Genomic DNA, 25,504 nt, shown 5'->3' with positions numbered 1-25,504 from the left:
ATTGATCCGGAAAAAAGGTTCCTGGACCGAATTGAAATACTTTACAGATAAAAAGGTTCTTTACGGTCCAGAACCCATTCTCTCTTACTGATTTTCTCTCCTGGACCGGAATTGAATTTATTTAAAATACCTCGACCTTTAACAACCCTGCAGTAACACACATGAAAATTGTAGGTGATGAACGGTCCAAATTTATCCCATGACTGTCGGGGTAACACGGACGAGCAAGAGTATGAAATAATTTAAATAGTTTCCTCCTAAGTTGAAATCGAAGTAGTTTACAGAGTGGCCTTAAAAGCATTGCATTTTATTAACGCCATAAAAAAGAATCGCCTGTCAAAACGTATTCTGAGACCGTATGTTTTATTGTTACTGCAGTGGAGGATAACTTGCAAGACCAGAATGAGTCATGCAAGTCAATGGAATGAATCTCCAGTCTCCTTCTGTTCCTGGTTACGGGAGAGAAAGGTTACAAATATCGGTCATACTGAAGTAACAAGAATATATTTTGAGCCATAAAACGTTATTATTAAAGAAAAATCTATGGTTAATAAGAGCAACTTAACAGCCTTTTATGATATTTTACAACGAACTTCCATCCCTATTTGGAAATTAACGTTGCAGAAAGTCTATTCACTCTAGTAACAAGCACCGTGAGACTGGCCTCAACTTGTCCATTACAGACGTGCGTGCCCCTGGAAATATACTTCCACGCATGAATACACAGGATGTTATGGGACCAGCTGAGGTCCTCTCAGAGGTGCCTCACTGCATGTGAAGATAGAGTACCAGACAGGGGTGGAAATTTGCGGTAATTATCGTAAGACCTAGAATTTCAGTTTTCGTGTATTCAGCGTCGTATTATGGTAGGCCCGGCCTCCGGGTCTCTTATGACGCTTCACCATTAGTTATCTGGTAGCATTTGGATACTATTCATTCATTTTAAAGCAGACAGAATTATCCACTCCAGAAGGATGAACCCTAGGCTACTCTAGGATGAGTCCTTCCATTCGTTTTTGCAGATTTTACAAGTAAAATGCAGTCATGGGCAAAATAAGAGGAAGAGTGTGGAGTGGGGGTATTGTCCTGAAAGTAAAAATAAGTCGATGGCGTAGCAGCGAACCCCCGCCCCTCACCGAAGTGTAGGTGCCCCGCAATGTGTTTTTTCCTTTTCTTTTTTTTCCCCTGAAATTTTGTATAATCGCAGAAATTCAACATATAGTGTCGCTTGCAACAAAATTCGATTTACGAATCAAGTGTGGGTCAACAATGACATAATTCTAACTGGAAATTCTTTGAGGCGAGCAAGTTGATGATATTTCTTTTAAACTGTTTAACACTTGAAGGGGGCCCAAAAACTCAGTAGGGGGGTTGCGCCTAGAGTACAGCATACGAGTTAAATGGCATCATTATTTTGGGGATATTGTGAAGTTCGATTTACTTCAGCATTGAAAATTTGTGGAAATTTCTGTCGTACCAGTTCTTCTTTGCCAGTGTGGTATGATTTCATTATAATCTACAGTGCTCGAAGTGAAAGTTTCTAGCTGGAAGTATACATGCTTGGTCTAGTTTGGGGATAGGAGAGAGTACTTTTGTATGGATCAACATGGAGACAATGTAGTAAGTGGGGAGGGGGATGATCATGCAAATTATTCTAGCTGGGGGATACTTTATGAAAATTTTCTTAACTGGTGGATATCATCCCACTGCGTCTGCCCCCCTCCATTTCGAGCACTTAGGATATTTTTTTTAAAGTTTGCTTCATGAAAAGTCTCAGAAAAGTATGTTCAGTGATATATCGAAAAAAGATGGCAACGTTAAAATTATAGTTAATAATATAGAGGTCCGCTAACATTCAAATTAAACCCCGTGTCCATGTGGCAACAAGGTTTTGCGGATCCATTCCTTTCATTCGGCTTTTCATTGACAAGGGAGGTCATCTAAGTGTCCCCCTCCGATTTCCATAAACGTGGCACGTGTAGAGAGGGGCGGGCCCAAATGAAGAAATACGTGTTTTTTTTTTTTGGTTTCGGCTAAAAACTGTTTTAGGGGGCAAATCCCCCTCAAATGTCAAGATGAGGACAAATTGAAGTGGGGATCTGACCCCTGTGTCCCCCTCCGATTTCCATGAAACTTGGCAGGTGTATAGAGAGGCCAAAAGGAAGAAATACGTGTTTTATTGTTTCAGCTAAAAAAACTGTTTTAGGGGGCAAAACCCCCCTCAAATGTCAAGATGAGGACAAATTGGAGTGGGGATCTTCCCGAAAGGCCACCTCCATTTGAGAATCCGGTGGCATTCTGTTTTGGTGGTGACAGTAATCCGATATGTGATGTTTGTGGTGCAGTGGCAGTAATCAGATGTGCATGGTGTAACCGAATATTTACATCATTTTTTTGAGGAGTACCATTATTGTGACGAGTATGTACATTGACACCATGGAAGCAACAATGGGGTCGGTTTTCAGTGTGATGCATGGGTGCTTGTCTTTACTTTGTGTTGGCAGATCGGTTACCATAACGTTATTTCGTGTTACTTTCTGGTGGTAATAAATGTTTTATATATGCTGTGTATTCATCTGTGTCCTTGTGTCCTTGGCTATGGATATCATCTATATGATATCAAGGTCATGCTTGATAGGGCTATGGTTCCCGTGTGCGGCTATTTTGACGCTCCGTTACCCTGCTCTGGTCCGTCTATTGTTATGCCCATGCCTATCCGGGAACAATGGTGTCTATGAATTCGGCATCTCTCTACAATTGCACTGCGTTTGGTATGTTCCAATCATATATACGTGTTCTTCCTATGTCAGATTTACGTGGTTTCGGGGTCAGATCCCCACTTCAATTTGTCCTCATCTTGACATTTGAGGGGCTAAAACCTTTTTTAGCTGAAACAAAAAAACACGTATTTCTTCCTTTGGGCCCCTCTATACACCTGCCACGTTTCATGGAAATCGGAAGGGAACACTTAGATAACCTCCCTTGTGAGTGGCATATTATCAATGAATCACCGCTTTATTATCTATCTCTCAAGGCTAGTAGATTTCCATCGACCTTATGATGCTGGGTCAATATCGACAATCTAAAGGTTTCCATTCAACCTCGAAAACGAAAATCGTAAGTTTGTTTGACTGTATCAGTCAGTACTAGTATTAGTAGGCGAATGTGAGCGATTTTTTCGCTGAATCTTGGACTGTCGCAGCCTAAGGGATGGCTTTTGGACTGAAGCCCTTCCTTCCCACCTTCAAGTCAAGAAGCGGAGTGTTTGGTTCGAGTCCCGTCGTGGGCATGGGTGTTTCTTTTTCGTCAATCGTATTTTTCGCTTCTCATCGTCGCGATTAACCACAGCTGGATGAACTGCAACGTAAAATAACTAAAATACTGTAGTTGCTTCCTGGAAATACGATGCATGCTGCTCAGTATGCAAACGAAACCATACACACTAAAGTAGCTTCGCTTTGCGCGACTTGAGAGTCGCTCTCATGCAGAAGTCGAAAGTGTTATTTCACCTTTCGTCGGATTCATTGGGTTTTACAAACTTGCAAGTGCCTGTTCGTACTTGAAATTCAGTATTTTTTTAAAAAAAAATCAAATTTGATTACATAGTATGAGAGCAAATTAGAATGTAAGTTCCATTCAGAATTTGACAAAATATGATTTACCGTAAATGAGAAACCTTTTCTCTGAGGATTAAATTTTGCATTGAAATGTAACTAATGACATTTCTATTTTAACCTTTATTACAAATAATAATAATAATATTCCAAATGTCTTAATTTGTTTATTACTTATTAATTTATTAATTCTATAATTTTAATGGTACGTAAGGAGCCAATATTTGGTAGTATCTCAAACATTGTAGTCGGCACGTACAGTCACCGGCAATAAAAGTGGATCACCTAGATCCTGAAATACTGGCTTCCCTGAATGCGTTATGTGTGTTGCCTATCTGTACGGCGATGAGCAGACTTAAACAGCAAATTTTCAATACGAAGTTCTGCTATCACCGCAGTGTTAGCCAACACACATAGCGCATTGCAGGGAAGCCAGTATTTCAGGATCTAGGTGATCCATTTTTATTGCCGGTGACCGTATATGTTTATAGCTCAGAGAACAAGTAGAGTACTTGCGTTTTTTGTCAGCAAACAGCTACAGCCTCAGGGAAAACGCCCTGTCAAACGATCTGTTCGGCTGCCACCAAATTAAACCGTTTAATTTTGTGGAGAGTCACTTGACCTATTTGCCTTTGCTAAATTTGTTAATTTTGACTAAATTATTTGGTAACTTTAAACAAATAGGTACGATTACTAAGAAACTTGGAACTTATAAACAATTCCTTGTTTGTCGCCTGTTTACACAAATATTTGTTACCAAAAAACATTTTTTGGTTATTGCAAAGTTTGAGAAACAAGTGCCTGTGGATTTACTTAAATATAGGCCTATGTAATCTTAAGATTTGACCGAGTCATTAAAAATCCCGTTCAGGTCTGACACACAAGGTTTTGTGACCTCAGCAAATCCGATTACGACTCAGCTAACCCCCCCATCGACTCGAACTAATAAAATTACGCTTGATATAAGAAAATTGGAATACGGATAATAAAGATGTCCTATCGAATTTAGCCCTTTCCACGTCCAATAAGGGAGCAGCTGTCGGGCTATAAAGTCGTTAAGAAACTATCTAAGCTTGGAACAACGGATTCGATTTGCAACGTAATTTCTGGGTTGTGTGTATATCATTACAAGCGGCTACATTTTGCAAGAACCTTTTATTAAACATTTCTGCTCCAATTTATATTTTGTTTGTTTTAAGTTGCTTCGCTACCTCTCTGGGTTAATCGCGACGATGAGGATGAATTACGATTAGATAAATAGATCGTAACACATCGCACATCAATGCTTTGCTACTGGTTTCGCAGCGCGTCGCACTAACCACTCCACCATAGGAGGCTGGCATTCCTATCTACTCTTTACTGCTGTATTTTACATCCATTTTCTGAATTATTTTTTTAAAATATTTTTTGTTGTAAGTCCACTTTATGCACAAATAGGCTGACCTCAACTTGAACGGGACTGAACCTACATTTCAAATTGGGGTCCGAACGACTGTTTGTTTGCCTCCAACAGGTATCGAAACCGGGACCTCTTGATTACAAGACCACCAGATCAACCGTGTCGCTGGTAATGAATGATTAAAATAGATGATATAAAGAAATTGACACATTCCTAATTTACTCAGGATTCGAAGCCAGGTTTCCTTCTCGTTACGCTAACCACCGCGTCACGGTTTGTTTTAGTCCACTTTATGCTCAGATGGGATAACCGAGACTAGACTCAGACTTTAAAGTTAGATTCGAACGACTGTACAAAGTGCCTCCACCGGAGATCGAATACGGGAACCTTTGATTACAAGACGACAGCCGCAATCGACGATTTTGGAATCGTTCGTTGAATCGCATAGGACGTATTTGTTTCACAACTTGGTTTTTGCTGCGTGCTGGTTTTTGGCGATCCCCCTCGATATGCGAGCGAGTCAAATGTTCGGCACTCAATTTTGCCACCGAAGTTCAATGATTCGAGTCCCGACTTGGATATGGGTGTTTCTTGTGAGTGTCATTTTATCCATCGTCGCGATTAAGCAACAGTGGCGGAAAGCGACATAACATAAGGAAGAAAATCAGGTTTTCGCCGAAAATTATGTAAGGCCTATGAGCACCGCGTAATGAGACGGAAGCGTAATGAACTAAAATGAAAACACGATGCAACTGGGTTGCAGCAAGGCCGCGCATAACGCCAGAGAAGGGAAGAAACGGAGTGGGCGGAACAAAACCGTGCGTGCTGCTGCAAACGGCTGGTAGCTGCAGCCGCGTTTTCCCCTCCATGCACTCACTTTCCCTCTCACGTGTTCATTGGATGAGCCATCACTACTTGAGCAGAGACTCGCTTCAGAGATTCCCGGGACAGATTGGAAAATCGGTAACCACTACGCCACTGACGCTGGCGAACTACATTTTGTAGTAAATATAAAAAAATGAAAGATAATTCCCAGGCACATTTTTAAAAATCCATAATAGAAGGAAAGTAATATATGAACAAGGCTGTACGCGTATTTCATTTATAATTCCCTCCCTGCGGGCGTGTGTTTCCTTTTCGTTAGAGATTCGCAGTGAAAGAATGTCAGGCCTGCAGAAAAGTTGAGGAAAAGCATGAAACAAACAGAGCACGCGCTCTGTAACGTGATTAGTAATTCAAAATTCCGCACAAATATTCTGGTTCGCAAGAATAAAGATTACGAATGCTCTATCTCTTGGAGACGAGTTTATGGTACTGTTGGTGCAGTGTGAAGTAGAAGTGTGAGCTACTGCAAAAGGAGGGGGGGGAGTCATATTCATCTGGCAAGTTCTCATGAATTTACTATGAATTTTACAGCAGGAACTTCGTTTGGAATAAATTTTCCATTATCAATTTAATTAATGAACATAAGGATATTTTTTCATGTAAATTAACAACAAGAATATTACAGAATCCGTATCCTGATTTAAACAGAAAATCATTACAAGACATGTCAAGACCTACCGGAATTTTATCTAGGTTTCAATGTCTTATGTAGGTTCAGAATTTAAAAACTACGAATGCTATTCAAAAAATAAGTCTCATCCCCCGACCATTACTATTAATTAGCACATAGTAAAACTTATCGGAAACATCTGTTATCACTAAGAGAACCTCACCAGAGAACCATGCATGAACCATACTTACTGCACAATTCTACCAAGAGGAAGGTATACCTTATTTTTTGAATCACCCTCGTACATGTCACACTGTGTAAAATTATACTTAGAATTAAGGATGTTAATTAAAATGAAAGGAAACATTGGTGCAATTTTTCTTCTCTTCTCACCTTTGCAAGGAGCATGGATTTTACATCAAGGATTGTGGACATTATCTAGAATTTTAAATTTTTCTTGTTTTGCGTCACTTTAATGTATAATTTGGTCTAATCGGGATGTTGAGATGAAATTGATGAAGGGACACTAACACCCATGCCGTGACTCGAAACCGAAATCTTCCACACTAAGATCATGAGTGAACCACACAACACGCTCTACCACGAGTATTTTTATTCTGTACATGCATTTGTAAGCAAGAACATCCCGTGGATATATATCAATAGCAGTGTTTGGAAATTTACTTTTTAATTACAGTTGCAGTTACTCATTTGATTGATTGATTGATTGATTTGGTTTATTTAACTTTTCTTTTCTGCCACTTTTTTGCTCATCGCGAAGGTAAGGGTGGGTGATGTTATGATGAAGTTGATGAAGGGACACTCACAAAAAACACCAATGCCCAGGCCGGAATTTGAACCTGGGGTCATTGACGTCTTAGACTGCTGTGCTAAGCACTTTGCCACGGAGGTCGGCAGTTAGGATACACCGGGGCTATTCCGCTCATTTCAACTCTAAAGCTATAAAAGATTGATTGAAACACTTCTGATGCCACTATTTTAGAAGGAGTGTAGTTAAGTAGAAAACCAGTTTCGTCTAACATTAAAGATCAGGTGAGGCTGATCATGATCACAAATGCCAATCTCTTAACATAGATTCCCTTACAACTCAAAAAATTTAGTAACAGCGTGCTTATTCATTCGCTCATTTCTCGATTTTGATGACCCTTCCGGTTTTCTGAGAGAAAATCACTGTTTCTTTTCAGGAATTCTGAAAACCAGTCTTTACCTGCAGTCATGCTATCCATGTGCCAAGGATGTCGACTATTTTTTTTTGTTGCATAAGTAAATGCCGCTCTACGAACTTGATCCGGTGTACAGTCAAATCCTCTTTCAGCTAAATGCTTCAATCTAGACGTCAACTCACGCTCTTCTGGGCTGAACACTGTTGGATGGCCGGCTGTTCTATGCGCTGTTCTTTCTCCCAATGCCAGATCAGATTTCGAAGACTTTACTCGATCTTTAAGTGTAAAGGACGGAATTACGAACAATGTAGCAGCTCCTCTCATACTCACATCTCATCTTAGACAACTCTGTATTGCTTCATTCCTTTATTTATTCGGACCATTTAGGGCCGGGCTTTTCTCTGCTATATGTACAAACCATCTGAAATGAAAACTTTAAACTTACTGTTGACAACTTCACATTACAACATGAATTACATAAATAATTTTCCTGAACGGAATAGCTCCGTATTTACTGAGCGAAATGACCCCAATTAGTAATTGTGAAAAACGAGCCAACTAGGGCGGCAACGAAGAAAGCGAACTACATTTATGCACACATATAATGCATAATCTGTGTTCTAATAGCTTTAAAGAAATGAGTTAAAATGAGTTATTGTGCATGCCACCCCTTAAGTTCGCAGGCTCCATTCTTCAACAACGTCAATAATTCATCGCAGTTCACTTACCTCATGAGATTCTGTCCCATCCAAAATATAACACAAAGCACTGGAACAACGGACACGAGCGGCAGTATGGAGACCACGCTTCACACTGAACAAAACAAAAACTCTGCACAGTGGCACGATACAACCCCTCTGTACCCTACTCATTTGAGGAAGAAGTTCAGTTACAGTTAATTTATAATAGATCAGATTTCAAGCGGGCTGTTCTTTTACATCATAAATCACCTACAACAAATCAACATAAAATATTCATTAAATTACAATGAACTCAGTACATTTTCTATAAAAATATAGAGGTAATAACATTCAAAGTAAACTATTTTCCTTGAACACGAAGATTAATCGTTTTTCTTGTTAATTAGAAAACCATCATTTTGCTATTTACTGTTTTGTCAAGAAGCTGTGGTAGGCCCAGGATGATTGTCAGATTCAACAAATGAACTGACTTTCGCATCAAGACAACGTACCATTTCATGCTTCCTTGTTCACCAGGAACTTTTTGACCAATAATAACATGACTGACGTCTCCCGCCCAACCTACTCGCCTGACTTAGCCCTCTGTGACTTTTTTCTGTTCCCTCGACTGAAGATCAAGTTCAGAGCTCGCCGGTTTGACGCGATTGAGATGATCCAAGCAGAAACGCAGGCAGAGCTGGACACCCTCATAGGAAACGACTTCAATGCTGCATTTTGAAAACTGTAGAATCGCCTTGGACTCACTCGGACTACGGGACGCGCTGATTCGAGTCTCCTAGGTGGAAGCGTAACAACTTTTCTCCTGAGATTTCGGCCAGTGTATGGGACAGCTGGCCACCCACCATCGTGAAGAAATTGGGGAGTACGAATAAGTAGCGTAACTCGTTCATTAAAACCTACAACAACGACTGGGGGTTCATCGTGCTGACCACACGTCACTCCGTAACTTGTTGGATGATCGCCCACCTCTGCAGAGGCATGTGGGAGTGAGGCGGGCAGTTCGTAGGTAGGCCTTGGTCCTCAAGGGCTGTTGCAACACGGGTTGTTGTTGTTTGAGAATCGGTGGGTACGTGAGGAAGGAGACTACTTCGAGGGTGGTGGCGGCCAATAGGCCTAAGGTAGGTTTTTGACCAAATGGTAGCACCAGTCCAGAAAATTTTGAATACCACCTCGTACTGCGTAGAGTTGTATTTATTTTATAACAAATGCAAATTTCACATTTTGCACATGTGTGCGAGTTCTTTCCTTTAATACTCATTCTGATTATGATTTGGGTGCGAGACTATGTGACTTTTAACGGCAAGAAAATCTAAATATTTTTGTTGGGCCCTTCCTTACGGTCACCCCCAAGACTTTGATGTAAAGAAACTGGCACCGTAGAACAAACATTGGAATTGCCTTGTAATCAAGGAGTCCCAGATTCGATTCTCGGTGTAGATACTATACATTTCAGGATTTCTCACTTGAAATTGTAGATCCAGTCTCGCTTTTTTTTTGGTGTAGAAAGTGCATTTACAACGAACTTTGATTAGATCACATACTGCTCAACACATCCACCAATTTGTTCAAATCTGTATTGTGTTTGAAAACGGGAGGAAAGTAGAAGTTCGATTTTATTGCTTATTTATCTCACTAGCTAGCAAGTCTGCAAAGAAAACGAGAATTTTGACTTTGCTTCGCCGAAGTACCTCGTGCGATTTCTTAATTTTGGTTTCCTCCGTTGTCGACCGGAATAATTTCGGGAATGAACCAAGAATTTGAGCGACAGCGAGCTTTGTGTATTTTGACCTGAGCGTCAATGTCACTGACTTATGTCGTGTCTGTGAAACTTGTTAGCTAGGCAGTCAATCAATATTTCTTTTTTTTCTTTTCACAATGGCACTCGGGGGAGAAAAATCGATATCGTGCACTTTACGTGTGAATCAACACCCTATGTTCTTTCTCTTTTCCTCTCTATACACAGGCCTCCTCTGAAGTGCACTTTGAATAATGGATTAGGTACCTTTTCAGTACACAGACAAATTACGCCATATGTAATTTTGTTCAATGATAACCTTCTCGTAAAATTCCCAGCTTATTCGACGAGTGCCTTTTTCAGATTCGAGAATTGGTTGTTTTGTCTTCAAGCCTTTACTCGAGGCAATGAGACTATATATATATATATGTATATTGATTTGCTTTTTTTAAAACTTCGCTTCTTGTGCCACTTTCGGCTAATTTGCGAAGATGAGGATGAGCGATGATATGATGAAACTGATGAATGGACACTCACAAACATCCATGCCCAGGGTAGGATTCGAAGCCGGGACCCCTGGCGTCCCATTCATTAATTTCATCATATCATCACTCATCCCCATAATCGCAAATTAGCCAAACGTGACACAAGAAGCTAAGTAAAATAAAGCAAATCAATCAATCAATATATATATATATATATATATATATATATATATATATATATATATATACACACACACACACACAGGGTGATTGGTAATTCGACCTATTCCTGGAAAGGGGTGATACTAGAGCACATTTGCAACAAATTTGACCGTATGCACCAGGGGTCGGAAATCAATGGGTTTCGAGTTATTGCAGTTTGTATATTTTCGTGACATATTCTGACTTGCGACCAAAAAACTACTAATTGTGAAAAAAACTACTGAACCCTGGGCACTCAATCGACATGTTGCTAACAGCTGACGAATGAGTGACTACTGGAAAAAAAAATTCATGTCCAAAATTCCCATATCCACAGAAAGAAACAGTCATTGCAGCACACGTCATGAAGAAATTTGGAAATTATCGTTTAAATCGAAGAGGATTACTAAAAAAAAATGGTAACACGCTTAGCGTAAAAATTACGGATAAAACTTCCTCGTTTCATAAGCTCTCCAAAAATATACAAATGTTGTCAACTGGCACACGGGTTGGAGGATAAATCTGAATTAAAGATGGCGGCTGCTCTACACACTTGCACCACTCAACAGGAGTGATTTCTTGCCCTCTGTCAGCCTAAAACTTACAGAAATTTCTCGTCAAATGAAAATTCTACGAGTATATCGTATTCTCGTATATCTCTGTGCATGATTACCAAACCAGCAAGTTTACTAACGGAGGAGAAAGTTCGACAATGGACTGAGTTCGCAGGCAGATGGATGGAACGACCTTCGCAGTGGTTCATAAGTGACTGCACGCGGACCTCAAAGACTTATTTTTCTTATGGTATACATGCCCTAACTCAAAGTTGAAAATGTATGCATATCAGGAATAGGTCTGTGCTAAAATGCAGCAAACCTGTGTATCACAAAATACAGAAATCTACCAGTTAAGAAACAAAAACAAATTAAGGTTTACAATTACATTTGACTCTCCCTCGTAACTTCTACAACGACAATAAATGTGAAGTACAGACCAAGTTTACAAGCTTACGTGAGTAGTTACTAAAGGCCTGCACAAGACCTGGAGCAGACCCGTTCGCGAGACATCGCTCCTGAAATGCCATGCAACCTGCGCAACACCCTCGCTTGAGCAGCTTGTATGCCCACCTGCACAAATCGTTCCTGGCAGGCATTGTAGACCCGCCGGGTACCCGCAGTCTTACGATACCTAGTAGGTCTCAGTTCGTTCTTTCCATCAACTGCAGACCCCTCCCTCTGCATGACGTAGTTGCTTCGAGTAGAAACTGCACCTGGCCCACACCGTTCTGCAGTGTTGCCAACTGCAATAGATTTTCACTACTTAAAAAAGGGAACTCGAAGCTTCGTAAGCCACATCACCAATGAAATGAGATTTACGAATGTTGCTACCCCCCCCCCCCACACACACATTGAAATAGGTTTTCCGTGGCACAGGATCCATAAGTATATGTCGTAAACAACCAATATACGTATATATAGTGATATAGGACAGGACTGAAACATGTCACGTTCGACGCTGAGGTCGCGAGTCGAACAACACACTGTTCTACTGCGAACACCAGGGCCGTAGCCAGCCAGGGCCATTGCCGTTACCCTCGTTTGGGGGGTAGGGCCAAGTACTTGGATAAACGTGCCAACAAGAACAATCACAATAATAGTAATAAAGTAGCATGAAAGGCATTATAATCCTCATAAATCACGCAAAAAGGGGGTAGAAGTCGGTTCTCAGGCGCATTTGTGTTGAAACAGAGGATTAGAAATATTTTTTTTCAACACGTCAATTTCACATTAGCTAATAATGGAAAACAAGCACACAAACTGTTTTTGAAAGAAAGAAAGTGCATGATAAATGCATTCCGAATGTACAGACATATGGCATGTAAAATTTCCATCTACAATATTTTCTTTTCACATGGAGCGACGTATTACATAATCAATTCATCCAACTCGTAACAAACCAACATTAATAGCAAATAATATCACGGGACGCCATAGCATTCTCTGTTTTAAAACTTTTCTCACTTAGATCGTTCGGCGCTCAGGGCCGACTCCCGCTACCCCTTTGCTACGGCATTGAACTTGATGAGACTGGATAATATTTTATAATATATTTCTACTTTCATAAAATTTGAAATCAAGGGGTTGCAATTATCCCTCCATTCCCCCTCTGCAGGTGCCCTTGGCCGTCTGGAAGGAAAATGCAAGAAAAATATGAAAATTAATTCCATCTTGAGTACCCTTTAGCCCTGCTACTCTTAAATTCTGCTAGTCTGTTTTTTCTTGTACTTTAATGTTTGACCCCCACCCTGACCCTTCCGCTAGACTTAATTTCCGTCCAAGGTTGTGAGCAATGCACCCTACCCCCTCTGGTTGCGCCACTGCGTGCCTGGTTAAGGCACCATGCAATGAAAAGCAATTAGTTTTCAGTGAGGAGATTTTTGTTTGCTCGATCATTCATTTAAATAAATGAAGCTGTAATACTGCGTGCATTTCCTGGCAATAAGATAAAAACTGCTTACGCTAAACTGAAATCGCTAAGTATATAAATTCTCCTTGGAGGAGAGAGCTCCTCCTAGGACCTCGTAGGATTTACGAGCTACGTAAGTAGGCAACACTGGCTGAAGCTGTCCACGTGGTGATCAAACACCTGGAGCGACACGCTGCCGGAGGGCTGTTTCCTTCCAGCAGGTTTTGCAGGCGCCCGGGTCTTGTTGAATGCCCAGTTACCTTGTAAGCGCAGAGCGCCTGGAAGACGAAGAACCCGGGTAAAGACAAGTCGACTCGTTGCCGTGGGCAGGCTAGCAGGTATACCTGTCCTCACGGGCAAGCGGGCAGTGGGTAGGTAAAATGCAGACTATGCTGGCCTCTGGTAGTTACAGCCACAAAGTAGAATACGTAATGTTGTTACAGATTCAATTTGCCGTTCCCCCGACGATCGTTCTAGTTGAGATTTTTCCAGGATTTCCTCATTCAGTCGACCCGAAAGCTGAGATGGCACCTTTAACTAAGGCCATGCCTGATTTTTCCTATTCGCATTGTCGCACTACCCGTCATAGTTAACATAGCTTACTATCGGATTAAAAATTATAGATACTCGAGTTTAGACTGCATTTAAAAATTAACCAGTAGACCTATAAAAAAACGAGTTAAATGAAAATTTAGCTTATTCAATTCTGCGTTAATCTATACTAACCATTTTTTTCGAGTATCCCTTATATTTTTTATCGTCGTGAGAACAAAAAAGGGCCGGTTTTTTGGAGTTTTGCAAACTATCGTTCTCTTTGAAATTCTATAAATAAAAATAACGAGTTGTCCGATCGTGATGAAATTTTAATATGATGCAGGCAGAAAGATTTTAAATATAAACCTGAATTTTCAGATATTTAAAATTTGTCAAAAAACCGTTATCATTAATATTGCGAAACAACTTTTTCTTAGTATTGGGCAGTCCAACAAATACAATATTAGTCTTGTTTTGAAGCCCTTGACATCTGTTTTTAAAATTCATTATTGTTGTCAGTTCACATTGAAAAATCGATTATATACAGATTTTTATTCAGCGGTGTAAAGATGAGCGCGGAACGTGGCAACACGGCACACAGCGATATCCGTTGAACCGTAGAAACTGCGGGCTGGCACTGTGAGTCGGTGCTTGCGGCGTTGCCACGTTCCGCGTACATCTTTACTCCGCTAAATAAAAATCTGTATATCATCAGGTTCTCAATGTGAATTAACAGTTATAATGCATTTTAAAAACAGATGCAAAGGGCTTCAAAACAAGACCAACTTTGTATTTGTAGGACTACCCAATACTAAGAAAGAGTTGTTTCGAAAAATTAAAAATAACGGTTGTTTGACAAATTTTAAACATCCTAGAATTAAGATTTGCTTTTAAAACCTTTCTGCCTGCAGCATACTAAATTTCCATCACGATCGGACAACCCGTTGTTTATTTATAGAATTTCAAAAAGAGCGATCGTTTGCAAAACTCCAAAAACCGGCTCTTTATTTGTTCTCACGACGATAAAAAATATAAGGGATACGCCAATAAAAAATTGGTTAGCATAGACTAACGCAGAATTAAATAAGCTAAATTTTCATGTAACTCGTATTTTTGTAAGTCCACTGGTTAATTTCTAATTGCAGTCTAAACTCGAGTATCTATAATTTTTAATCCGATAGTAGTGCTGTTAATCAAATCAGGTTATCGAACATTTTTCTTACCAGAGTTTACTTTCTGGAGTTCTGTACCGTGCCTTTCGTGTATACTGGACCACGAAGACCATCATGTTCTTAGTCCAACTTCATTGACGACATATGTCTGCTACTTTTCATCACTGAAGGAAGCAGGACAACAAAACCAAACGGGTGCGTTCAACAACGTGGCGAGATGACAGTATACCCTTACGAATGCCGACAGATAGGGTGGAGTCAGTAGGGAATATGCCACCCCTAATAGCAATGCACGATGTGTGCACTTATTTGGCATAATATCCATGTGGCTGTTTAGGAGTTCCGCTGGGATGTTGTCCCATTCTTCCGTTAAGCCAGTTTTAAAGTCCCGGAGAGTCCGCTGTGGGGTTGCCTCTAAGCATGTCTTCCGAAAGTGTCCCATGTTCAATGGAATTAATACCCGGGGAATATGCGCTCGATGCCCTCTCACTCTCCATCATCCCAGCAACTCCAGCGGTACTGGGTGGGTGGACGTTGTCGTCCATGATGGACTTAAAGTAAACATTTTACTACGTGAATAAGAAGCAAACATGACTTAAAACAACTCTTTGTATTTGTGCTTTTGGTATTAATATTGTTTTTCTTCCCTTATATTAACGGCAAAGACACAGGTAAATGATTTATTCATATAATTCTTGTTTTGGATGGCGAAGTTAAGGCACAGGTCTTTTCTTCCACTTAACCATCTCTACATAAGATTATACAAATTGATTATCATTTGAGAAACATACACAGAATTGAAAAGAAAAATACACATGAGAAAACACACACGCGCTGTAAGAAAAGTAAAAATATACCTGAAACATAAACACACACATTACACATATGTTCGACATATAGAAGAGTCAACGAGTGCTGGTCATATAAGTGTACATCTACAAATAGCTTTATTTTATTGAATTTCACTGTTTTCAGTACTGAGAAATACAATAAAAATAAAACACGTGATTGGAGAGAAATAGAAACTATGAAATATCTATGCCATGCCCGGAAATTGATCCCAGCATCTTAGGAGACGAGAATCGGAGACTAAACCTGAACATTCTCACCTATTCATTCTGCTTGCATACGTAGAAACGATGTGTAGTAACATCAAATTAAATATTATAGTTCATGAACAAATACCTTAACCACTGATCAATTGAGGTTGAAGTCATGTGCATGAATCTGCGTTGAGGTTATCTGCATGGGAATCGAGAATCAACGACTACAAGCAAAATTAAGGTGGGTTTCGTGTGTTAAAACAAAACCTTCTGGGATGAGTCCCAGATCAATAGCGGTGGAATCAAAGAATACTAAAAATCTGAAGAGTATTAACGGTTTCCATGCCTACGATAATAGCTGAAACCACAAATGGACTCGCCTCAAAATACTGAAGAGAAGAAGAATTGTTACCGTATCCTGGGTGAACTACGATGAAGAGAGGTTATCAATTTGAGTGTTTCTCACAAGAGCACAACCTACGCGGCCACTATTACTGCGACTTCACAGTATCCCAGGTAACGGAGTTCGACTACCGACAATGGCTTTGGTTTTAGTGTTGCTTTTTGTAGTTGAGGTTGGTAACCTTTAAAAATCGCCGGTTCGTCCTGAATCCATTTGGCTTCCTTGTCCTGTTCCTTTCAGATATCCGATTCTATCTTATTGTCGATACTTTCGTATTTATTAACGCAGAGAATCATACCACGTGAAATTCAATAATCAAGTTTAACAAGTATAACACGTACGGCTTCTTTCCTATTGAGCTTTGGAAATGATCCACGGTAATGTAGGATTTTATTTTAAACAATCGCAATATTCTTCATGGATATCGTTTCCATAGACGTTTGCGCAGAGGTGCCTGAGCAGCTCTTCATGTGTCTTAAGAAATAACAATGTGGAAACTACCATTAAAATAATGAAAAATAATATCCGCGTTTTTTTAAAAATAAGGAATTTAGATTCATTTGAAGTGGCCCGCTCTCTCTCTCTCTCTCTCTCTCGTTCTCTCTCCAAAGCCATGTGATATTATTGTTTACTATAATAGTCAGTTATCATGTAAAAGTGCTCCTGAATCTCAATTTTTAAAATGAAATACAATACTGTAATTTTATCATATATTGTGAGTGAACGATCTAAAATTTTCTGTTGGATAAAATCAAGTAATATACATAATTAAGTTAAAAAGTAGAATATATTTTACATATCATTCGTTTATTTTAACTTTTTGACTTAGTTATGTTTTCTATTGTGTCCCACCAGCGATATAAAAAAACCCAATTAATTTCTCCTTTAACTCCTCAACTCCACTAGAATATTCAAATGTCAATTACCTTCTCTTTTTGTCTTACATAATTTATTTTCCATCATTTGACAATTCACAGAAATTCAAATAAATTTCTTATTAAGTGAAGAGGCAGTGTTTCGTCTGTCCCACCTGTGAACACAAAATTGTTCACTTGCAGCTACAAATCTGGTAAAGTATTTTAAGGGTAGTTATGTTTAATCAACAGTGTTAAGTTTCATATTACATTGCAGAAACTGTAAGGAAACTGTTGCTTAACTATAATAGTTACTTTAATATAACGTGTCCCACCAGTGACAATGGAATGCCCCCGTAGTAAACAAGATGTTTTCCACTTTATAAATCGCAGCGAGTTCATCCAGAACTCGACCCCAGCATAGCCTCGTTCGCTAATGCAACCTTCTCAAAATTAAAAAAAAGAAGCTTATTTGTTTATTTACATTTACATACAACAAGATTATTTCTGTAGCAATGGAAACAGCACCCACAAGATAAAGAAATGCAAACTGATTTATGAAGGAGCTCTGTGCAATATATAAAATGAAAATAATGGTGGTTTAATAACGGCAAATGGTAATTATGAGAATTATGGTTTTTATCGACTAAGGTGGACAAAGATTGGTTTTGATGGCTTATCTCACAGTGAACCAATGAGGTTCCAAATGGATAATAATACAACCTGAAAAATTATATTTTTATGTGTTTTTGCCACTGTCAGTGGTGTTACTCAGTGTAAGTTTCATGTCTCTATCGCCTTTTGTACAAACGTTACGTACTTTCAAAGTCTCGGTTGCGTGAATTTTCGGACAAACTGTAGATTTAACAAAGGTTTACATTGAATTGTATTCGCCATGGTCACGATTATCCTAAAGGTTCAGGAAAACGGCACAAAGTAAGAAAAATACAAATACAAGATAGTAAACCTGACCTTCACGACGGCGTGTACTGTGTAACGATGTCGTCTTGTAATCAAATGGTGCTGGGTTAGATTCTTGGTTTGAGCACATATTACAGGGTAACCGAAAGTCCAGTCGCTAACCTAAGCATAAAAGTGGACTTTAAACAAATAAAAGTTCCATAGCAAACGTGCAGCATATTCTTCTTAAACACTTTATTTATTTCCTACAAAGCATGCACATCTTTATTTCCCTCACCTTACCCTCAATTGATTGTCCATTTCTTACGTACCATATTATCATTTATTTCTCTTTCTAGAATTTCTGTCAGCATTCATTCCATTGTTCCCCTTTGATTCTTTTTTCAAATCATTATTTTTTACACTCGAAGGACGTGAAAGGAAAATTCCTCCTCTTGTTCTCCTTTGTAAAATTTCTCTTTGCTTTTATCCTACAAAAACAACAGCAAGGCATTACCAGATTCAAGTACTCAAAGAGTTGTTGCTTTGAAATAGACTTTTGTCACATTTTTGTTGTTAAAACTTGGAAAATATCAATGTGTGGTTTAAACGGACATAAAGTTTTGAATGTAAAAGAAGAACGTTATATAGTGGAAGTTTTATTTAATAGAAGAAAACAAAAAATATGAGACAGTGCAACAAAATATATAAAAATATGTCAAAGAAAGACAAACATCAAAGTAAAGGTTTTAATTATTTTTGTAGTTTTCTGCTGGAAGGAAACTTTGCTTTTGTCCTTTATGTCCATTGATTAAAGAAATTGGATTCTACCTTTACGGGATTTTGCGATATTGTAAGGGTATCATTGGCTTTTAAAATCCAGAGATCCATAAAAGAGCTTAAATAAATTGGGTAAGATTTTGCTGCGAAGTTTTCCTTTCACGAGAGGTAAAAATTGTGAATGAATGAAACAATGAAATTCTCTACTTTTAGGCATTAAAAATCATAAGAATTTTCATCTTATGCTTGCTGTTAGTAGCAAACTGTTAGTAGCAAACGCGTGATTTTCTTTGAATTATTATAGAAACAGAACAAATTTATATTTTCTAATATAATACATATTTATACGCACATAATTTATAATATACGTATATAGTACGACATAGTAGAAGACCTGAAGATGGAGTGAGGAAATAAGAGAAAGCGGAGGCGAAGGCTTGCCCGGGCTGAAGCGCCGAGGCAGTCTCTATACTCTGTCACCGGAATCTGTGGAGCAAGGTCGCGCAGCGAGTGGGCTAAGCGAAGCAGTACGCGCTGGTACTAACAGCGGATTGCTGCAGCAGCATTTGTTTCTTCATGCACTCACTGCTTTTCCCATGCATTCATTGGTCGAGCCCACTCGAGTCACTACTTGCGCAGATACTTGTTTTTGTTCGCTTGCTTCAAAGATTCCCGGGATAGAGTATACCTGAAACCGGCCAGGAGGTCGAAAAGGCTCCTGGAGTAGCTCCTTCCTGTCTGCCGGATGATCTTACTTAGATGTAAGAAGCGCGTAAAAATGAGTGTTATATATGAACTGTGGCTTCGATAAAATAATAAATATTGTTGTTTGAAAATAATATATGACATTGATTGGTCCTTTACGGCTAATCTCGCATCTTTTCAGTGCACGTCACGGGTTGTATTGAACTGTGCAAAAAACAAATTAGAAGGGGCGCAAATGTTTTCGAAATATTGAAATGCTAGATTTTTATTTTACTTTGTTCATTAAACCTGATTTATAACTAGACAGTAAAAGCATACAATTAATTGCAAGCTAATAAATATTAGTTACCATGGATATATAGGATCTTTGGCTTTTCAATTAAGTGTTTTTAAAATTTTTGTATTCAATTCCCACCGCGGTACAAAGTTCTATCCCCTTATCTGTACCAAAATAATAACTAATAATCGTTTCTACTAACGAAAAAATATAGATAAATATGTTACTGCCTGCTATTATGTATGAATTACGTATGGATTTTTTCAGCACTCTCGGGACATTTTCCCTACATAAAAGCACTGCTTCTGACTATGATAAAACACTATGCGACTCAGTTACGCTTGGTATAGATAATTATAATTTGACAACTGTACTTGCATGATGGGGATGTGTCGCTGCCCACACTGTCAGGTTTATTTCGCTCGCTTGTGTATCTCGTTTTTACAATTTACTTTGCAGAAGAGATATGGTGACATACATCATTCTGGAAGAATCCGAGGGAAAATCGGAGCTTCCATGCGAAAACTGAAAACCCACTGTTTATCACTACGAACAAAAATTTAAATCTCTAAGCGTCTCTTGTGGCTTGTCTGCGTTTGTTTACATGAATATTCTCGGCATCATGGCCCCTGACTCCCACAGTGCAAGGATTTGTGACGTAGATGAAATCCACCTCTTGTCATCCCACTTCCCAGTTGATGTTAACCTATCAGCACCATTAAATATCGAATCACACGGATGTGGATTTCCAGTAGGAATGCCCTAGTTAGAGCTGGACTGGCTACCTGACTGGAAATAATGGCTGCCAGGCTGGCTGTTAGACTGGTTTTGACTTATAGACTGCGTTCTAATTGTAACTCGCTATCTCTGCTAGATTCTATGTAACAGCCAATCAGAGCGAAAGTTTGGTCATGTGAAGATAATCTGTGAGTTTGACAAGGGAAAGTTATTTGTCTGTGGTTTCCGAGTGTTGGTTGTTTTTGTTCGCTGTTCGATAAAAAAGTAGATGATATGCACTCGTGTTCATTAATGTTTAGGAATTTATGCAAAGCGATGAGATTTGTACACGACAAATGTGATTAACCGAGAATGAAAATCCTTATTGCCACTGTATTAAATGTTCGACACATTTAGTTAAATAAAATATTTTTTTTTATGAATTAATCCTGCGAATCTCATGTACCCTAGTTCATTAAAAAAGCTTTCTGAGTACATCTTGATTACACTGGACAACAAATTTTAACTTTTTCTCTGTTAAATGGAAAATAAAAGGTGATTCTTATAGCATTTTGTCCGCTGATTTCAAATCTGTTTACTGCTCAGATTTTTGTAATACACATTTTTGGTTGTAATGAAATAGCATTGCTTTATTGGTACTAATACATGTTACATATTCTGTATACTTACCTAAGATGTACTTCTAAAGGATTTTCTGCTGGATTTAGCTTGAGGAACATCTCTCTTGAGAGTCCAGGAGTAGTCAGATAACATTCGTGGGCTCCATTTACCTTGGTAAAGGTTTTCAATGGTGTATATTTCCTGGCGGAAGCGTTTTCCATGTTCGCCATTCTTGGAGGGGGATACGTCCAAATGTTAGACCAACAAATGGAATTTTAGGAGCACATTACATTTCACTATCTCTAGTTATCAAGATTCTACCTAACAAGTTCTTTGTAGTTATCTGCCTTGTGATTTCTGAAGAAATTCTTTAAAACCTCTTGGAGTGATCCCCTTGCTGCCATCTCAGCTTCATTCAAACGTGAGAAGGGCTGGGCTGTGAGGCACAGGCCTTCTTCTAGCTGAAGTAATATCATGGTATTTCACGATATGCCTAGTCTTTGCAGTTATTCCAGAGATTTTTTAATGCAAAAATACCAATCCGTTGAGTAGTTCAACGGTTTTCTGCAAACCATGAGCACTCCGAATGGCATGTGACAAACTCTTTCAGCCTCACATAACAGTGTGTCACATGAAGCACAGCAGATATGAGGGGCCCAAGATTTAGCCTGGTCACCTATTTTGCAGCCAAAATATAGTTCGTATGATTTCCTAATCTCTTTTTTGAGATTTCGAAGTTGAGTCACAGCTGGCAGGTTTTTGGAAATATTATGATGCCTAATATTTTTGAAGGCTCAAACGTTCTTCTATCACAACGTTTAATTTCGAGAATATATTTCAAATTTTGATTTAAATCAACTTTATCCTTAGATAGGTCAATCGCAACTGGACCTACAGTTTAAATTTGGATCCTAACAACGGTGCAATGTGCCTCAAAATGGGATCGAACCCAACACCCCTTGAGAATAGCTCTATCCCCCTGATTGCCTATCCAAAAAAGTTCAATAAATAAATATTTACGCTCCAGAAAAATACGCATATTCAATAAATCAGTGTAGATCTAATCTAGTTTTTACTCACACTTTTTCTTTTCTCACAATAATAACCATCTATTCCAGCTCTGGACACCTACTTTTGTGAAACTATACTCGAATCTCTAGAACAAGGAAGTCACCTTGTTACCTTTTTACAGTACAATAAATTGTTTATATAAAACAGTGCAACAACTGTAGGTTAGAAAAGCTTCTCGATGAGGTGAGGTACCCGACTGAATTTCTCCCCTCCCAACTGTAACTTCTGTATCACCGAAAATATAACAAAAATTGTGTGGGTGGTTATCACACTTATGAGGCATTTTAAAATATATATACACAATGTATATTACACAAAATATGCACAAATTAGTGCCAACAAACTTATTTATCTCAAAAACGTAAGGGAACTGGATACCATTGCTGTTTATCCTGATGGTAAAAAATCAATATTGTATCATTGTTGTCAACAATGCCATTCTTGTCATCAGTGATTGGCTTGCACAGAAACATTTTAAGCAAAGCAAGTCACTTTTATTCATGTTTTGGTACTCATAATGCTTGTAGCTTGATGATAAAAATGGGCTACAAGGAGAAATAAATTTAAACGCGTTACAAAAAAATGGAGCCCTATAGAGAAATTCTGACTTCATAATCAGAATCAGCACAGCAAGAAACATAAGAATCAGTGAAAATTATTAATTTAACAAAATCATTGTTGACCAGTGTTACCATACTTTCTCTCGAGTCAATTTCTAGCCCATACTTTTATTTTTTAATTCTTTTAATTTTAATTTTTGATAACAGTAGTAGCAATTCTAGAATGTTCATCAAATCACTCGTCCATCTTTATAGCTTCGGTAGAGGCACATAGTAGTTTGGATCCCACTTTAAACTGTAGGTCCAGTCCTGATTAGCCTTACTGTGCATAAAGTGGACTTAAAACACCAAATCAATTAATCAATCAATGTTTATAGCTTGTCTGCTGTGCTCAATACCTTGTAGGAACAAAAGTATACAAATATACAAAAGTATCGTGTGAGACGAAAACTAGCAGGTGAGCCAGTACCACACAACTAGTCCAAGTCCAACTGGAAAATCCAGCAGGCAATCTAGCCTCGTGTGATTCAGGCATAACTCAACCAACAAGCTTAACACTGGACAGCAACTAATATAATATGTTGAGTGTTCGACTCACGTTCTCGCCGCCGGTAGATACGAGTTCCGTTACGGTTGGGGCAAAGGATTTTCATTGAGTCTGTCCTTTCATTAATTTTATCAAATCATGTTCATGGCAGCGATTAACCTAAGGAGACAGCAAAGTGAAGTTAGTGACCTAACGAATATTATACGGTTAGTTGTGTTTTTTTTTAAATGAACTAATCGGATTGTACCAATTCATAAGCTTCTTTCCAAATCTTATTTAATTTATTGTCGGAGGAGGGCTATAACCTAGTGTCTTCCTTAAGAATAGAAATTGCAGCTGTGGGGCAATTGTTAGAGACAAGGGACTCGATAGCTGAGCAGAAATAGCAAAGGACCAAACGGAACGTTATAGAAGAAGTGGCGGGCTACTGTCAGTTTAGTCTACAGAAAATATATATAGGAAGATTATTTCTGGGCTACAGATAAGCCTAGAACATCACCAAATTCCATGCACGTATACAATTGATGCACGTTTTCAGTATGTTCGAAGTTTATACAGGACAGAACAGATGACTTTTGAACAAATGTTAATTATAGTAGAGGTAACTGTAATTGCGAGGGTTCAGGGGAAATAATATAAGTTCCTGTTATCACGTAAATATGGTGTGAATGGTAATGGAACGAAAACTTTATTGTTATTGAAATTTCGTACCTCAAACTGCATTTCTCTCTTTTTATGAAAATAAAACCGCACATGTTATGGATTTGGTACGAGTGTCTAAGGAAAACATCGACATATATATCTGCGTATACAGAAAAAGAGCATTTGAAAATAAAATTCTTAGAAAAATATTTGGACCTAAAAATAATTTAGAACTGCTTAATATTTGTTCACGTCCAGATATTATTAGAATAATTAAACCAAGAAGACTTAGATGGGCAGGCCCTGTGGCACGAATTGGCGAGGAAAGAAGAGTTTACAGGATTCTTGTTGGGAAACCTGATGGTAAGAGACCAGTAGGAAGGCCAAGACGAAGATGGAGAGATAACGTTGAGATGGACCTAAAGGAAATTGGTAAGGGTTGAAAAGATTGGATTGAATTTGCCCAGGATAGGGACAGATGGAAGGCTTGTGTTGCTGCAGCGATATACAGTACCTTCGGGTTAGTTCGAGTTATATCTGCGGACTATTCAGTACATGAGACGACTAATGTGTTTTCGATTGTAAGTAACTGAATTTGACTACCACTAATATGTTACTAGGTCCTCCCCGATGGCGCAGGGGTAGCGTCATAATCAAGGGGTCCTGGGTTCGATACCCGGTGGAGGCACATAATGGTTTGGATCCCACTTTAAACTGTAGGTCCAGTCCCGATTAGCCCTGCTGTGTGTAAAGTTGACTTAAACACAAACTCAATCAACTAATATTTTACTTTTACTTCGTATTGTACTTTTGTAGTTTCGTTTGCGATTTTATAACCTCAATGTTTCTGCACTGGAGAGAAAAACGGACGACATGGGATATACTGAATATTGATCGAAATTCGCCAAACTACTTTGATACAGCACAGATCGACGCATTGCGTGAGAACTAACTTCCGCGTTCTCCGAATGAAATGGTTCATTGTGAGTCAATTATCATACATCTGATTTATGCTTCAACGTAATGAAGGACAAAGAACAAAAGCGGAACCACACGAGTGATGATTCAATATATGTGCACCGTGGCCGTGATGTTGACAATGGAACCCTCTACGTACAGTACCAGGTTCATAACTTTTCTTTCTAGTTTTCAGTAGGTAAGATATCATGTAACAAATTTTAACGAAATTTAACGATCAGAATTACACCACTAATATAAAATTTGTTTTTAAGTCCAGCTTAGGCTCAAATGAGCTAATTACAATTTGATTCCTCCAGGAATCGAACCTGAGATCCATTGATTACAAGGCGAGATTGTTTTTGTTCTAAATGAGCAATAGAATAAATTTATTAATAACCCTAAGACTACATCTTACACAGATTGTGATTATAGAAATAG

Source organism: Lepisma saccharinum, chromosome 2 (assembly GCF_977018435.1).
Source record: "Lepisma saccharinum chromosome 2, izLepSacc3.1, whole genome shotgun sequence".
In the NCBI taxonomy this organism is placed as follows: Eukaryota; Metazoa; Arthropoda; class Insecta; order Zygentoma; family Lepismatidae; genus Lepisma; species Lepisma saccharinum.
Note: the sequence above shows the minus strand (reverse complement) of the source record.